Source organism: Moschus berezovskii, chromosome 25, assembly GCF_049115385.1.
Source record: "Moschus berezovskii isolate FMDL1 chromosome 25, NW_MosBer_1.0, whole genome shotgun sequence".
Taxonomy (NCBI): Eukaryota; Metazoa; Chordata; class Mammalia; order Artiodactyla; family Moschidae; genus Moschus; species Moschus berezovskii.
The window spans coordinates 48,247,612-48,265,165 of NC_142484.1; the positions used below are offsets into that span (position 1 = coordinate 48,247,612).

Genomic DNA, 17,554 nt, shown 5'->3' on the forward strand with positions numbered 1-17,554 from the left:
ATGATTTAACCAGTAGAAATCCATTCATGCTGGGTCCTGTTCTTTTTCACATGTCCCATTTTGGGGTACATTTTAAAACTGAAGTATAGTTGACTTATACAGTGTTGTGTTTGTTCAGGTGAACAGTGAAGTGATTCACTCTATATATGTCTTCTTTTCAGGTTCTTTTCCATTTAACTTACTACAAGATATTGAATATAGTTCCCTGTACCAAACAGTAGGTCTTGTTATCTCTCTGTTTCATAGGTAGCAGTGTGTATCTGTTAACCCCAAACTCCTATTTTACCCCTCCCACCTATCCCCTGTATTAAGTCATAAGATTGTTTGCTATGTCTGTGAGTCTTTCTGTTTTGTAAATAAGTTCATTTGTATCATTTTTTTTAAAAATTCTACATGAGTGATTATCATATGATATTTCCCTTTTTCTGTTTGACTTACTTCACCTAGTATGATAATCTCTAGGTCCATCCATGTTGCTGAAAATGGCATTCAGTTCAGTTCGGTCGCTCAGTCGTGTCCAACTCTGTGCAACCCCATGGACCTCAGCACGCCAGGCCTCCCTGTCCATCACCAACTCCTGGAGGTTACCCAAACTCATGTCCATCGAGTCAGTGATGCCATCCAACCATCTCATCCTCTGTCGTCCCCTTCTCCTCCCACCTTCAATCTTTCCCAGCATCAGGGTCTTTTCAAATGAGTCAGTTCCTCGCATCAAGTGAAGTTTCAGCTTCAACATCAGTCCTTCCAATGAACACCCAGGATTGATCTCCTTTATGATGGGCTGGTTGGATCTCCTTGCAGTCCAAGGGACTCTCAAGAGTCTTCTCCAACACCACAGTTCAAAAGCATCAATTCTTCGATGCTCAGCTTTCTTTACAATCCAACTCTCACATCCATACATGACCACTGGAAAAACCATAGATAGCCTTGACTAGATGGACATTTGTTGGCAAAGTAACATCTCCACTTTTTCATATGCTGTCTAGGTTGGTCATAACTTTCCTTCCAAGGAGTAAGAGTCTTTTAATTTCATGGCTGCAGTCACCATCTGCAGTGATTTTGGAGCCCAAAAAAATAAAGTCTGACACTGTTTCCCCGTCTTTTTCCCATGAAGTGATGGGACCAGATGCCATGATCTTAGTTTTCTGAATGTTAAGCTTTAAGCCAACTTTTTCACTCTCCTCTTTCACTTTCATCAAGAGACTTTTTAGTTCCTCTTCACTTTCTGCCATAAGGGTGGTATTATCTGCATATCTGAGGTTATTGATATTTCTCCCGGCAATCTTGATTCCAGCTTGTGCTTCTTCCAGCCCAGCATTTCTCATGATGTACTCTGCATATAAGTTAAATAGCAGGGTGACAATATATATTTAATTTTTAAAAGTAATGATTCCATACTGATATTTCTAGTTTTAAGCAAATAGCGTAGGTTCTCCCTTACCTCTCCCCATTCCATATGTTGTATCTCCTTTTCCCTATGTGGAAAATCTGGCCCTCCAAAAGCATCACTGTATTTACTCATTTGCTGAGTCCTAAACTGCACACAAAATAGTTTCAAAATTGTTATACCCACATCACTATCAAAACAATGTACATTTGCATTTCTGTTTTTCTTTTGACTGAGGGCATATATCTAAGTACTGTGTTCCAAGCGATTTGGATTCATTCTCTTTTTGCCCTCTTCCATATAGCTCTGTCATCCATTTATTCTTAATAATTTAATCCATCTAGCCATACTGTTACTTTAATTTATTTCTCTTTTTATTCAATTCTAGGATCCTCCTCACAAACTTTTAAATTTAATTTTAAATATGAAAAATAGCATGCTTCCAAAAGTGAAAGCTGCACACACACCCAAAACCAATAGTATGCCCAAGAAGAGTGACACTATCTTCTGTCCTTTCTGCCCAACTCTAGGAAAACAGTTCTCTTTGTTAGTTTCTGGTTTGTCTCTCCTAAGTTTCTTTTTGGCAATAAGTGAAGTTAGATGTATATATTATTTCTTCTTCTTTCTTACAGAACAGGCAATATATTAAATATATTGTTATCTGCCTGTGGAATTTGATCAAGGAAGGCTCTGTAAAAAATGCAGTTTGAAGCTTCTACATTTTCTTAAGGATAGGAAGCCAAGATCAATGGTTTTCATGTTAAGGAAAAAAACCTTAATGATACTTTCTTAAATAGGAAACAAAAAAAAATGGGGTAGACCAGTGATTCTGAGTCTGATCCTTGGGGCAGCTTCATGGCAACACCTGGGAATTTGTTAGAAGTATGGATTCTCCAACCCTGTTGCAGACCTACTGGATCAGAAACTCTGGAGTCAGGCCCACCAGATGATTCTGTTGTATGCTAAAGAACTGATGATCTGGGAATCATCTAGGAAGGAGGAAGTTGAGAAAATAACCACTATTTTTGCTGAGTGCTTACTTGGTACCAAGCACAGGTATAAGCATCTGACTATACATTCTTTGTATGGGCTTCCCTGCTGGCTCAGATGGTAAAGAATCTGCCTGCAATGCAGGAGACCCAGGTTTGATCCCTGGGTCAGAAAGATTCCCTGGAGAAGGGAATGGCTACCAACTCCAGTGTTCTTGTCTAGAGAATTCCATGGACTGAGGAGCCTGGAAGGCTATAGTCCACAGACTCACTGAGTCCGACATGACTGAGTGACTTTTGCAGCTGAAACAGAGGGACAGGAGGACAGTCTGAAAAGCTAAGCATTTTCCTGGTGATTCTGAGCACTGCCTGGTGGAGACTCATTCAAACTACTGGACTGAAAGGAGTTTGAAAATATTAGACATTTAGTTAACACTCCCAGCAACTAGAATTGGGAGTTTATAAGGCCAAGATAGAAACTATAGACAATATGAAGCATTTCCCTTCTTTTCTGTATACTTAGCGTGAGTTAAGTTTTGTGTCATTGTTTAACTCCCACTTCCCTCTCTAAACTGTGAGCTCCTGAGGGCAGGGACCGTCTGTGTCACCCCCTTGCTCGGGCCCACGTGTATGAGGTCAGGAGCCTGTTTGCTTTCATCTCTAGTATCTCCAGCAGCTGGAATCATTCCTGGCACATCATAGGCACTAAATAAATATTTTTTGTTGCTGGACTTTGCTCATAACTATTGTTTCAATGATCTGATTAGAAGGAAGTGAAAGAAGGAAAAGGGCACAAGCTTGTCATTCCTTGGGTTTTGTGGGTGACAAGCAGAGACAGCAAAGATTCCACAACACGAAAGCACACTTTTAAATTGCCATTTCATACACTTTTCAGATATGTAGGACTTAATGAGACTAATACTTTGCATGTGTATAGTGCATTAAAGTTTACAAAGGACAGTCAATATATATACCATATGATTCTTTCAGCAGTCCTGTTAGACAGGTAAGGTATTTTCATGTTTATTTTACAGAGGAGTTAACTAAGGTTCAAATACATTAATCAGCTAACCTGGGGTTAGATGCAGGGAATGACCTGAGCTGGGGTTAGAACCCACGTGTCCTGGCTCCCAGTGCCTCAGGCCACCCAGCAGTGGTCTGGGGGACTGGCCAGGAGACCCTGTGAGGAACAAGCTAGCACATTATTCCTTCCAGGGACGCTGATAAGAGCTTAACCACATTTATTTATTTATTTATTTTTTAATTTTAATTTATTTTATTGGAGGCAAATTACCTTTCATTAATATATTGGTTGGTTAACCACATTTAAAGCCGCCTGCAGGGGAGAGAGGTCTCCCCTGGCGGTTCAGTGGTAAAGAATAGGCCTGCAATGCAGAAGCCACAGGAGATGCGGGTTCGAGATACCTGGGTTGGGAAGATTCCCTGGAGGAGGGCATGGCAACACATTCCAGTAATCTCGCCTGGAGAACCCCATGGACAGAGGAGTCTGGCAGGCTACAGTCCATGGGGTCACAAGGAGTGGGACACGCCTGAGCATGCATGCACAGGTCCTGTGATAGGGCTTTCCTGGTGGCTCCGTGGTAAAGACTCCGTGCCTGCCAATGCAGGAGAGGCGGGTTTGATCTCTGGGGCAGGAAGATCCCCTGGAGAAGGGAATGGTATTCTTGCCTGGAAATCCCATGAACAGAGGAGCTGGTGGGCTGCAGTCCATGGAGTCGCAAAAAAGTCAGACACAACTTAGTGGCTACACAACACCAGGTCCTGCGATGGGACAGTGCACTTGCGCCACCTTAATCCACGATGGCTGCGCTCCTCCTCAGTCCGCGAGGTGGGGTCCCCGGGGTGATGATCTTTACAGGTGGGGCCTTGGGAGATGATTCCGTCCTGTGGATGGAGCCCTCAGGAGAGGCATCAGTGCTCTTCGAAGAGGAGACCTAAAAGAGGTCATCTCTCTCTCCATGCCGGGACACAGCAGGAAGGCAGCCAGCTGCAAACCAGGAAGCGGGCTCTCAGCCGACTCTGACTGTCATGGTTCCCTGATTTCAGATTTCCAGCCTCCGGAGCCGTGAGCAACACGTTTCTGTTGTTTAAGCGACCCTGTGCTTGACTTCTGGTCAAAGCAACTTGAACTGGGCCGTGGAAGGGGCGGGACGTACATACGAGGAGGGTGCGACTGCTTCTCTGAGCAGCCCAAGCTGCGCCGTGAGAACGCAGCTCCACTTGCTCACCCGGCCTGCCAGCCTCCGGGACTGCGCGCCCGCGCCCTGCGGGAGGGCAGGGGGCTGCGGCGGCGGGGCGGAGGACGGCGCTTCCCGACTCCACCGGCCCGGCCCGCCCGCCCGGGCACTGCCCGCGCCCGCCGCACAGCGGCAGCGCAGCCTTAGCTAACGGGCGCTTCTCACCCGCTGCAGGAAGGGGCCTCTCCGGGCACTTAGCTAGGAAACCGCATCAGCCTAGGCCCTTTCCAGATAAACACGAGCACTTCTGTTATATAGTGTGGTTAATACTCCAGCCATTCTTTATTCACTCATTCATTTAAATCATCGATTTATTCCTTTTTCTCCTTGGTGGCTCAGTGGATAAGAATCCGCCTGCCAATGCAGGAGACGCAGGTTCAGTCCCTGGGCTGGGAGGATCCCATGTGCTGGGGAGCAGCTAAGCCCATGCGCGGCAACTGTTGAGCTTGTCTTTAAGGCCCGCGAACCGCAGTGACCCAAGCCCCGGTGACCCAGGGCCTGTGCTTCACAACTAGAGAAGTCCCCACAGTGAGAAGCCTGCGTACCACAGCTGGAGAAAGCACGTGTGCAGCAAGGAAAACCCAGCACGGCCAAAGATAAATGCATACACAAAACCATATATATACATCAGTCAGTTCAGTTCAGTTCAGTAGCTCAGTCGTGTCCGACTCTTTGCGAACCCATGAATCACAGCACGCCAGGCCTCCCTGTCCATCACCAACTCCCAATGTTTACTATTTGCAAGGGCTCTGTTTTTTTAAAAACCAATTTTACATCATGCTCCAGGACCTGCAGGAGCTCAATCCTGAGTGAGAGATTTGAAAATGGCGAATACCCTGTAACTGTAGTGAGTGCTTAATATGGTAATGGTAGAATGATGCATTGTATAATGTAGGTCAGAACCCTTCAGGCCTCTGCTTCAATGTGGCTTTTGCAGGCATGCCTTCCCAGGCACCCAGACCAGGTTAAGGAGCCCCGGTCTGTGGTGTCTCGGAGCCTATATCTGCTCTACTGTAACCCTCAGCACACCGCAGTGTTATTCCTTATTTGTCTGTCTTTCCTGATTGATGGGACCAGCTTCTCAGGGACAGGGACCATTGCAGTTTTGTCTCTCACTACAGCCCCAATGTAGGTAGAAACGAGTGCTTTGGTATCCTAAAGCAGGTTCAGGTTCCCAGTAGGTGCTCAATAAGTGCTTATTGAATGAAAATGTATCCAACCACAATTGTTCCATGACACTCAAATGCAAGAAACATTACATCTTTATAGTTCTTTGTTTAGTTTTTATTTTATTTTGGAGTATAGTTGATTAAAATGTTGTGTTAGTTTCAGATGTACAGCAAAGTGATTCAGTGTTTTTTATATATGTATCTATTCTTTTTCAAATTCTTTTCAACCATTCAGGTTATTACAGAATATTGAGCAGAGTTCCCTGGGCTATACAGTATGTCCTTGCTGGTTATATATTTTAAATACAGAGTGTGTACATGTCAGTCCTAAACTCCCAACCTATCCCTTCCCCACACCAGGAATCACAAATTCATTATCTAAGTATGTGAGTCTGTTTCTGCTTTGTAACTATTAAAACATTCATTTGTATCATTCTTTTAGATTCCACATATAAACAGCGTCATATGATATTTGTCTTTCCCTATTTAACTTACTTACTTAGTATGATAATCTCCAGGTCCATCCATGTTGCTGCAAATAATATTATTTCATTCTTTTTAGTGGCTGAATAATATTCCACCACATATGAATCACATATGTATTTCTAAATCAAATAGCAACTTTATATTTTTGAGTCAAATCAAATACAATTTACAATTTACCAAGGTTAGTAACAATCCAATATTAATTTATTTTAAAAAATGCCTTCCACCTCCTATAGTTCGTATCAAAATCCCAGGCTTACAACATTATGCAGCTCAGAGAAATGGAAGCAAAGGGCCTTTTGTGCTGTATAATGCAGCTGTTGCGCGCTGGTCTTTTGCTACCAGCTGGGGCCACTGAAGAATTAATGCTTTTGAATTGTGGTGTTGGAGAAGATTCTTGAGAGGCCCTTGGACTGCAAGGAGATCCAACCAGTCCATCCTAAAGGAGATCAGTCCTGGGTTTTCATTGGAAGGACTGATGTTGAAGCTGAAACTCCAATACTTTGGCCACCTGTTGCGAAGAGCTGACTCATTGGAAAAGACCTTGATGCTGGGAAAGATTGAAGGTGGGAGGAGAAGGGGATGATAGAGGATGAGATGGTTGGATGGCATCACCGACTCAATGGACATGAGTTTGGGTGAACTCCAGGAGTTGGTGATGGACAGGGAGGCCTGGCGTGCTCCAGTCCACGGGGTCACAAAGAATCGGACATAACTGAGCGACTGAACTGAACTGGGGCCCCTGCTCTGGAAGTATTACACTAAACCCTTCACCCCCATCATTCTGAGCCCTGCCAGAGGCATCCCCATCTGAGCCCTACCCTTCTCCACCATTTCCTGTGAGTGGTGCACAAGTACATGGTGAGGCCCAGGACACACATACCCTCCCCAGCCCCTGAGAATCCTTCTTGAGGGTGGGACCACTCCCAACATCCCCTCCCCTCCCCACTCACATAGACAGCAAGAGCACCTTTGTGGCTCTCCGTGCTATGGTCTTGGGAGGGGAAGAGAAAAATACTCCCCACATGAGTACTGAAAAATTTACAGCTTCAAGAAGACAAGATACCAATTAACTCCAACTCTCCCTGGTACCAAAGAAATGAATGTATTTTTGTGGAGCTGTGTTTTATAAAGACTTTCCACATTTCTGTGTTGAGGCAACTGTGCACCCATAAGTCAACAAGCACCCATTTCTTCTGGGCTAGTAATTTCTTTTGACCTCAGGAAAGTATACCTACTCCTGGTGAGGATTAACGGAGATAATGTTTTTGAAAGCACTTTGGGAACCAAAAGTACTATACAAATGTAGAAGAATGTTGGTATTAACTAATGATTTCTGTATTTTGCAGTCTGAGAAGAGATGACAGGATAAATTATCTCTTCGGGGTCCTTTTCAATTGCCCATGATAGCTTTTTTTTGCTAAAAACTGTCCTTCAGTGATCCATTATTCTAGAACAGCTTGTATTTCCTTAAAAAATAAAAAACCTGTGCTTCAGTGTTTACTTCTTTTTCTTTCTTTATCAACTGGCTCTTAATGCAAACTTGAGATTCTGAGGTACTTAAGCTGAAACCACTTGTGAGGGGAATAGACAAAGGGACTTTGGGGGCCCATTTTATTTTTAATTTTTAAATTAATTTTTATCGGAATATAGTTGCTTTAGAATGTTGTATTAGTTTCTACTCTACAGCAAGATGAATCAGCCACATATATACATATATCCCCTCCCTTTTGGACTTCCTTCCCATTCAGGTCAAGGCAATGCTGGGTCTCATTTAAATCTAAGATTCCATGATTTATCAAAAAAGATAGAAAAAGTCTGATTTTTCTTTACTTCTTGCCTTCATTCCTACATTCATTTGAACAATATTTATTTAGCACTTGCTCTGTTTATAATGCCATTCTAAGCATTCCTTAGATTTATAATTGGCCACAAACATACCTGTGTAATATTCTGATAACTCCTGAAATTCAGCAGCTGACTTCAGCTCTCAGTTCTCTCCCCACACCACAGTCCCCACCACGTACATTCTTCGTTCGGAGCCCAGCTTACAGCTACATCGTTTTTCTCTGCTCTATCTTGGACGTCTTGCTGTTAATGTGCCTCCACTTCTATATCAAGTTTCTTGACTGTTACACTGTTTACTGTGTTTATATCAGTTGTTGGAGAACATTCAGAAACTCTGAGATAAAACAGAGGCAGAGTATTAAAAGACGCTTACTCCTTGAAAGGAAAGTTATGACCAACCTAGATAGTATATTAAAAAGCAGAGACATTACTTTGCCAACAAAGGTCCGTCTAGTCAAGCTATGGTTTTTCCCGTGTTCATGTATGGATGTGAGAGTTGGACTGTGAAGAAAGCTGATCGCCGAAGAATTGATGCTTTTGAACTGTGGTGCTGGAGAAGACTCTTGAGAGTCCCTTGGACTGCAAGGAGATCCAACCAGTCCATTCTAAAGGAGATCAGTCCTGGGTGTTCATTGGAAGGACTGATGATAAAGCTGAAACTCCAATACTTTGGCCCCCTCATGCGACGAGCTGACTCACTGGAAAAGAGTCTGATGCTGGGAAGGATTGGGGACAGGAGGAGAAGGGGACGACAGAGAATGAGATGGCTGGATGGCATCACCGACTCTGTGGACATGAGTTTGAGTGAATTCTGGGAGTTGGTGATGGACAGGGAGGCCTGGCGTGCTGTGATTCATGGGGTCGCAGAGTCGGACACGACTGAGCGACTGAACTGAACTGAACTGAACTGAGAGTATTGAAAAACCACAGGGGAAAAAGTAAACCCAGTGAAATACAAAATAAAAGTGTTGTTCTCATGGAGTGGGATCTGTTTGTTTGTTTGTTTGTTTTCCTAACCACAGAAATATAAATTTTGACTTGGCTAAGCACACAGTTAAAAATGGGACAGATACTCAGGTTTAATGTACACCTTGGCATTGTGTGTAGAGAAGGATGGTTTAATTTTGAGTAAAGGTGGCCCATCAATGGGATATTTATACTGTATTCTTAACATTATCTCCCAAGTTATTCCTTACTTCTGTTTTGGAAACTAATTTGCTCCCCTGTTTTTGAATTATGACACCTAATTTGCATACTTTGGGCTTCCCTGGTGGCTCAGTGGTAAAGAATCTGCCCGCAATGCAGGAGACACAGGTTCCATCCCTGGATTGGGAAGATCCCCTGGAGAAGGAAATGGCAACCCACTCTAGTATTCTTGCCTGGGAAATCCCATGGACAGAGGAGCCTAGCATTCTACAGTCCATGGGGTCACAAAGAGTCTGACACGACTGAGCAACCAAACAACGATTTATATAATTTGGTGTGAGTGGCCATATTTTACAATGTGACCCTGTTTTCTAGTCACAGCTTTCATGTCCAAGGAAGATGTTTCCTGTGGGAACTTCAGAGCTTGGATTGGGAGGGAGAGGTTGTTGTCTCCCTGCATTCCAGTAAAACTCAGGAGTGCTGGTCTTATGGATTATGAAAGCAAAGCACGATGCTGATGGAGTAGTAACTATAGCTAATGTGTGCTGAGTTCCCTCCAGGGAACAGGCATGGATGGGAGTGCTTGATAAGTATCATCCTTAAATTTTTATGTTCATTTCCTGAATAAAGGTCCTGAAGCACAGAGAGTTTCAGTAACCCGCCCAAGGTGAAGCAGAAACTAGTGGATCTGGGATATCAACCCCAGGATTCCAGCTCACAGATCCATGTGCAAACACACACACACACACACACACGCACAGTCTTGCAGCTACTTAGGAAAACAACACTCCCAGCCCAGGACTTTCCTGATAAGGAGCAGAAGTGGGATTCACACAAAATCTTGGCAATGCAGCAAATGCTCAACTTTTGTTAAGAAAAACTCTTTCTAGTTAAAAAACAGTACCCAAATCACAAATTTATAGCTCAATGAATTATCGCAAAATGAACCTAGCTATGAAACTGGGTCATGATATAGAATGTTACCAACACCGAAAAGTCCCCCTGCCCTCCTCCAAATGCTGTCCTTCCCTCCTGCCCTAAAGCAAACCACTTCAAAAGTCTGCATTAGCTTTGCCTAGTGCTGAACTTTATATAAAAGGAATCATACCTTGTGCATTTTTGTGTCTCTGGCTTTTTTTGCTGGTTATTAGCTTCTGAGATTCATTCAATTTGCTTTTATGTAGTTTGATTTGCTACTTTCAGGAATATAGAGAATCCCATCATATGACTAGACCACAATCTGTTTATCTGTCCTACTGCCGATGAACATTTGGGCTGTTTTTAGCTTGAAGCTATTATAGTAGTACCACTATAAATATCCTTCTACATGGCTTTCGGTTAAAAAGAGTGCATAATTTGTGTTGGGTATATGCCTAGCATGTAAAAGGAGACTTTTTAACACAGAAGGTAGGGATTTGATAGCTATAATAAATGAGATATATTTGATAATGAGATCATAGGAAAAACAATTTCTGGCCAATCAGGATATCTTCAATCCATAATTCCTTAAAAAATATTCTTTTTTCATTTGAATTCAAGAAAGCCTATAAAAGCCCTCTTCTTGAAGAACAGGATAGTTTGTAGGTGTTCAGGTGCAGAGAGCAATTTTTGCAGAATGCATTCACACTTGAGGGACACTAAGCCTGCATTCTGTGGGTTTCTACCATTGTGAAAACGGTCGGGACTAAAGGAATAAAACTACACGTGATGGAACGTGTGTAGTTCCAGTGCCAAAGTCTGAGGTTTCAGCCACCACGGGCACAGTCTGGGAACTCTGGAAAACTGGCTGGATTTTCGGAAGGCAATTCCCTGCAAGCAGGCTGCTGTGGTCTGGGATACAGGAGTGCTCAGAGCAGAAGAAAGGAACAAAATCTACCACCAGGTGCGAGAGAACAAGCCCCAGACCGGGAGCCACGCAGGCAGGGCGCTAGGCACCCGGCTGCGGCTTTCACGGAGTCTCTCCCTGAGTGCAAGCTCCTTGAGGGCAGGGCGAAGAAAGCGCAGGCAGGAGATGCGGACAGGAATGCTCAAGACTGTGTGACATGCTGTGTGATATCCTGGGGAAAGCGGTGCTGGGATTCAGCCGTGCCTGAGCCAGACAGATCCTGACTTGGAACAATACAGTTCCAGCTAGGCTTTCCGATGCTCGCATCCGAGAGGCTCTTCACTAACATCGCGAGATCGCGGACTGGCGGAAGTCGGCGCAGACGGCCCGGAGCCCATGCTCTGACTTCCCATGATGCACTGCAGGAAGGGGCAGATCTGGAGACGAATTGGGTGAAATATGTAAGAGTAAAATTAATAAAAATAAAACAGACTTAAGAAGCAGAGCAGTGTTCAGTGTTTGTGATGAATCCTAGGCAAATAATGGCTGCAAGAGAAATAAAAGGGATAATAACCTGAAACATACACTAGATTTGTTCCTTCTAGGGATCTGTGTACCTTTGCTTCAGATGCTTTGTATCTGGCGTTGCAAGATTTGTGTCCCTTTAAATTTTTGTGTGTGAATTTCTCAGCATAGAGACCACTATAAAGACATTACAGTGATGAAGTGATATAAATCAATGATTCTCAACCTGGGTACCACAGATCTATGCAGAGAGGACTTAGAAATATTGCCTGGGGTCCTTGAACACATAGTCACAGTGTCTGCTACTGTTTATTTTCGAAGTCATGGCCAACTCTTTTGCAACCCCAGGCTCCTCTGTCCATGGGATTTCCCAGACAAGAATACTGGAGTGAGTTGGCATTTTCTTCTTCAAGGAATATTTCCAGCTCAAGGATTGAATCCACGTCTCCTGCGTCTCCTGCACTGGCAGGCAGATTCTTTACCACTGAACCACCCGGGCAGCCCAGGCACAATCTCCAGCTAGAAGTAGATCTCAATAGGCTTTGTGAATGAATGAATATGCACATAAAGCATTACCAATGAAATTACACATGAAATATTTGACTCATGCAAATATATTCAACTCTTTGACAAATAGATAGATGCTGCTGTGATTAATAAAATAAAAAATTACTAAAAGGTTTTATTGATTGAATAAAAGCTTCTTACCTCCCCTTAACAGATCTCTAAGTAACAGCTACTAAAATGCCTAATTCCTGAGGCTAGAAATTTCTTTATATTAGAAATGTACCATTACACTTGGAAAGGTTGGAGACCCCTGTACAGATATAAATTTCTTGAAGGTAGAAATCTGTCCCCTTGCACGAGTACATGCAGAGCACTCAAAATTTTGTAATGAATAGAATGCCATGCTGAAAATAAATCATATTCATGAGAATAGGAGAGTAAAATAATACTCTCCTCACCATTTTAAATTTATGATTTAAAACCATTTTATTGTCAAATGTAATCTACATTCATACAAGTGCAAACATGTACATTTTCCCAAATATTTTTAAAGCGAACACCCTGTATTCACTTGCAAAATAAGAAACAGGACATTGTCAGCCTTCCAGACCTCCTCTCCCTCCGATGCATCATATCCTGATCACAAACATCCCTCTTTCCCCAAAGGTAAACTTGTCCAAGCTGTAATGATAATCACATCATCACTTCTAAAACAAATTTTCTTTCTATGTGTGCATCCCTAAACCAGGTAATTTAACGTTGCCTGTTTTTGATCTCTGTTTAAATGGAGTGTATTGTGTGCATCCTTTGTGTTTCATTTCTTGCTCAGTATTAAATCGGCATGACACATCCATGCTGTTGTGTATAGCTGCAGGTTTCTAAAATAGTTTACCCTTTTTTTTTGAAGTATAATATTCCATATTGTGTCTATACTATTGTTATTCATTCTATGGTAGATGCCATTTAAATAGTTTCTAATGTGATGTAATAGAAGTTTAACAAAGCATTTAATTTATCTATTTCATGTGATTACTGATAATGTTTGGATTTAAATTTATCACCTTATTTTGCACTTCTATTTCTCCTACCAGTCCTCTTTATTATTATCTCCTTTACTGGACTTTTGGATTGAATATTTTTCATCTTTCTATTTTTATTTCTACAAGTTTAGAATATGTAACTTCTGTTTACATTCTTCTAGTGGTATCCTAAATATTACATTTACATTTAAATTATAAAACTCTAAAATTGCTTTAGACTTTGCCCCCTTCATATTATAACCTTTCTCACCAACACAACTTACATGTTATCATCATGTATTTTCATTCATTCTTTGCTTTTAACAATGCATTATTGCAGTTTATACTCATTTATCACTTTCTTTGCTCTTGATCTCTTTTTGCTTCTCAGACCTTCCATCTAGGATTATTTTTCTTCTAGTTGAAGTATATTATTTAGCATTTCCTTTAGTTAGGGTCTGCTCATAGTAAACTCTGTCTGATGTCCTTGAGCTAAAAATATTTCCTTTTTCCTCATTTTTGAAATAAAATTAAGTGGCTATAATATACTTGATCAGCAGTTATTTTCAGCACAATTAAGATATTCTGTGTTCCATTTTGTGGCTGAGAAGTCAGCTCTTGGTCCAACTGTTTCTCTTTTAAAAGTAGTATTTTATTTGTGCCAGTTTTTAAGATTTTTCGCTGTACTCTGTGATTTCACTTTGATTTATCTATGATTTACTTTTTCCTATTTTTCCTTCTTAAGATTATCTATGCTTCTTGAAACCATATATTGTTTTCTTCAGTTTTGGAAAATTCTTAGCTATTATTTTCAGCCCACTTTCTTGACCCTCTTTTTTCTGAAACTCCAACTAATGTATGTTAGACCTTCCTTTTTTGAGATATAATTAATGTATCATTTTATTCTTCATGTTTCTTAATTCCTCTTCCATAGTTTCATCTTTTTATCTGTATGTGCGTCATTCCTTTTCATTTCTTCAGGTGTGTCTCCCGGTTTACTAACTTTAGCTGTTTCCATCTTCTAAGTTCCTACACTGAGTTTCTAATATCAAATATTTGTATACACATATATACACATATATGCAATTTCTAGAAGTTCTCTTTAGGTCTTTTTCAAATGTCCTTTTTCAAGTGTCAGGTCACTCTTCATAGTTTTTGTCTTTTATTTCTTTTAGAAAGGTCAGCATACACATTGCTATCTATGAAATATATAACTATTAAGAGCCTACTATGCAGCACAGAAAACTACTCAGTAATCTATAATGACCTATATGACCAAAGAATCTAGAAAAGGCTGGAGATACATATATGTGTGTATATATATATCTGATTCACTTTGCTATACCGCAGAAACTAACAGAACATTGTAAATCAACTACACTCCAATACAAATTAATTAAAATAAAAATAAATTAATAGAAAGGTCAGTATAATTGCTTAATTATCCCTGTTTGATAATTTCAATATTTGAATTCCTGTAGGTTTCTTCCCCCCTGCTCCAATCACAGTGTGTATATAGGTAAAATTTAGTTAAAATGAACAATATTAGTGTCATTTTTCAAAGGAATTAAATAGGAAACAGCAAGCTGGAGTTAGGAATAATGTAGTCTGTGGTTATCACAGACGGACAGCTGATAGACTGATAGGGTTAGCTGGAAAAGCAGGGAGATTTTCCTGCCTATAAAAGTTTCTGAATTTTTTATTCTGGCCCTAATTACATTTTATCTTCTAGCCTCTCCACCTCCCTCCATCCCCAAAAAGTGACATCTAGAACAATCCCTCTGTTTTTCTCTGCTCTGCAGAGCAATTGCTGCTAAGGCTGTGAGATTAAGCCTGATTATAGCCCTGCAATTATTAATAGCTCTGAAAGTAGCCAACGTTAGGCGCTCAGGTTTCTTTCCTCTACCTTCCCAACCAGAGCTTTCTTGGCACAACTGTACCTCGGGCCTGGGCTCCATTCCATAGCTGCTCTCTGATGACTTAAGGGGCTCCTGCTTCCTCTCCATCAGTGCAGGATACTGTCAGCATCAGTGACTTTAAGGTCTGCAAAGGTCTAGTTAGGTTAAAGGGACGTCTTCATGGTGCTTAAGATAAAAATACAAACCAGCCTTTCTGGAACTTTCTCATGGGATAAAGGGCACTTGAACAACATTTTCCTAATCCTAATATAAGCAGGAAATCACAGTGGAATCAATGGTGAGCCATGAACCTTTGTAGGCAGCTATCTGTATAATGGCAACATCTATGCAACATCAAAACACTGTGTTACAGCATGATTTTGCCCATGTGATGTCAGGCAGCTGTCTGAATGAGGAAGATAACAGCTGTGCTTGTTTGTAAAGATTTCTGCCATTTAGATATTTCCAGGATTCATTAGGCACCTATGATCACAACAGCAGCATGTATTTTTGAAGGGTTTAACATTGGGAAAGAGACAAAGGTCATTTCCAAGGCTTATTTTCCTTGACTCTATGGAGAGAATTATGGGGCAGCTGACCGAGGAAACTATTCTCAGTGTCATCCCTGAATTACAAAGATGCAGATTTTGCACTTACAAATTATATGTTAAATCCAGGCTTCCCAGGTGGCACTAGTGGTAAAGAACCCGCCAGCCAATGCAGGAGACATACTTGGGTTTGATGCCTGAGTTGGGAAGATTCCCCAGAGGAGGGCATGGCAACCCACTTTAGTATTCTTGCTTGAAGAATCCCATGGACAGAGGAGCCTGGCGGGTTACCATCCAGAGGGTCTCAAAGAGTCAGACATGACTGAAGCAACTTAGCACACATACACACATGTTAAATCTAGACTGATGGGCTTCTCTAGTGGCTCAGCAGTCTCTGTTGCCTGCGGCTGCTCTGCTCACATTCCTCTGCGTCTCAGTCTAGACGTTTAACCAGCTCGTGGAGCCATGGCCAGCATTCGGCATCCGCAGCCCCTCACCCCTCAGGCTGCCTCTTGCCTGTTTGCACCCCTTTCCCTTCGGTTTCCTCTCAAAGCTAAAACTGTATTCCTTTTATCCAGTTTCAATGGCATGAATGTTTGGCTGTTGGGAAGCCCACAAACCATTATTTACCCTGAGACCTATACCTTCTGGAGAGAGCACCATGGTCTTTTTACGAATTTCAGGGTTTCATGTTATACTTTGCACAGGCTAAGGAAGTTACCTGGGTTTGGTAGTTACCTTCCTGCAACATAGGAAACCGAGAGATTTTTATTTATTAGCCTTGGTGTTTATTTCACGTGATCTTTATTTGAAACATTATCACTCCGGGTAATTCTGTTTAAAAAAGTCTGACTTTGACCTTCTGCTTCTTCTGCTTATTCCTTAACCATTGATAAATCAGAGGATGAGGATTCAGCTTGTCAGTATTACTATTTTAGAACTGAGAGACAATTTCTTAAGTCTCCATCTGATGCATTGTTGGGCAAGGCAGTCAGTCATCACAAAACAGTCCTTTGACCTCCAGCTTTGAAACTGTGTACACAACTCTGGGGAAGCCAGAGTTCTTTTCCTCGCCTTTATGTATGCAAGTTGAATCACACTGTTATAGGCTATTTTAAGTACATGCTGCTTTTGGTCTATTATTTCCCAGTTGATTCAAGTTGCTTCATCTGTGCATGCTTTATTTCCCTCGTGTGGCTAGTGGCCACTTATTGGAGAGTGCATTTCTAGGCCATTGATTTTACTTGGGTTTGCGTGAAAGATTGAAAGTAAGAGAAACTTAAGGGAAGGTCCCTGGTGGAGTAGTCTAGGTGTGTGGGATCTTAATGACTTTGACCAGGCTGAGACCAGTGGGAATGGAAAGCAAGGCATACGTTCATTACATGATTGAAGAGCAATCAATTAGAAAAATCCTTGAAAGCTGCAGGCCAAGATAAATCTCTTTAAGCATTAAAGAGCTCCAGCCAAAGTTTGTTCTCCGGAGTTCTAGTTGCATGGACCATTAAAAGAAGAAAAGTTTCAGGTACGCTGACATTAGGAAACAATGTGTTATACTGTCAGTCATCTCAGAGACTTTAGTATGTTACTGCACTCTCTGAGCCTGCAGGAGCAGTATAAGGTGGGCCACACTCCATCAACTTGTTGGATTGTGGAATTCTTTTTGATGGACACCTCTTAGCATTATTATTCTGTAGGACATGTTTTGAGAAAAGGAAAGCAGCCAGGATACTCACCACATGCTAATAAGGTACTAGCGGGAGAAGCTAGCGCGAACGGGCCAAAGGGCACAGGTGAGCTGAATGATGGGGTCAGGTACACTCCTGTGCCAGCCCCACTGTGGCGCTGGCGCCTCTTCCTCAGCTATGCTAAGATGGGTCATGCCAGACCCATCTTAGAATCTGTTCTTACACTATAGGAGCAAGAAGGAATGTGTTTAGCATCTAGATACA

At 41.9% G+C, this 17,554-nt stretch overlaps 1 long non-coding RNA gene across 1 annotated transcript; it reads right to left on the reverse strand.

Annotated features, from left to right (window-relative positions):
* Positions 1-5,965: 5,965 nt before the first annotated feature.
* Positions 5,966-10,528, reverse strand: LOC129548572 (uncharacterized). Its single transcript, XR_008684346.1, has 3 exons — positions 10,392-10,528; positions 8,231-8,433; positions 5,966-6,839 (listed from the first exon to the last, which is right to left on the reverse strand). It is a non-coding gene; the product is annotated as an uncharacterized LOC129548572 (long non-coding RNA).
* Between the last annotated feature and the right edge of the window lie 7,026 nt (positions 10,529-17,554).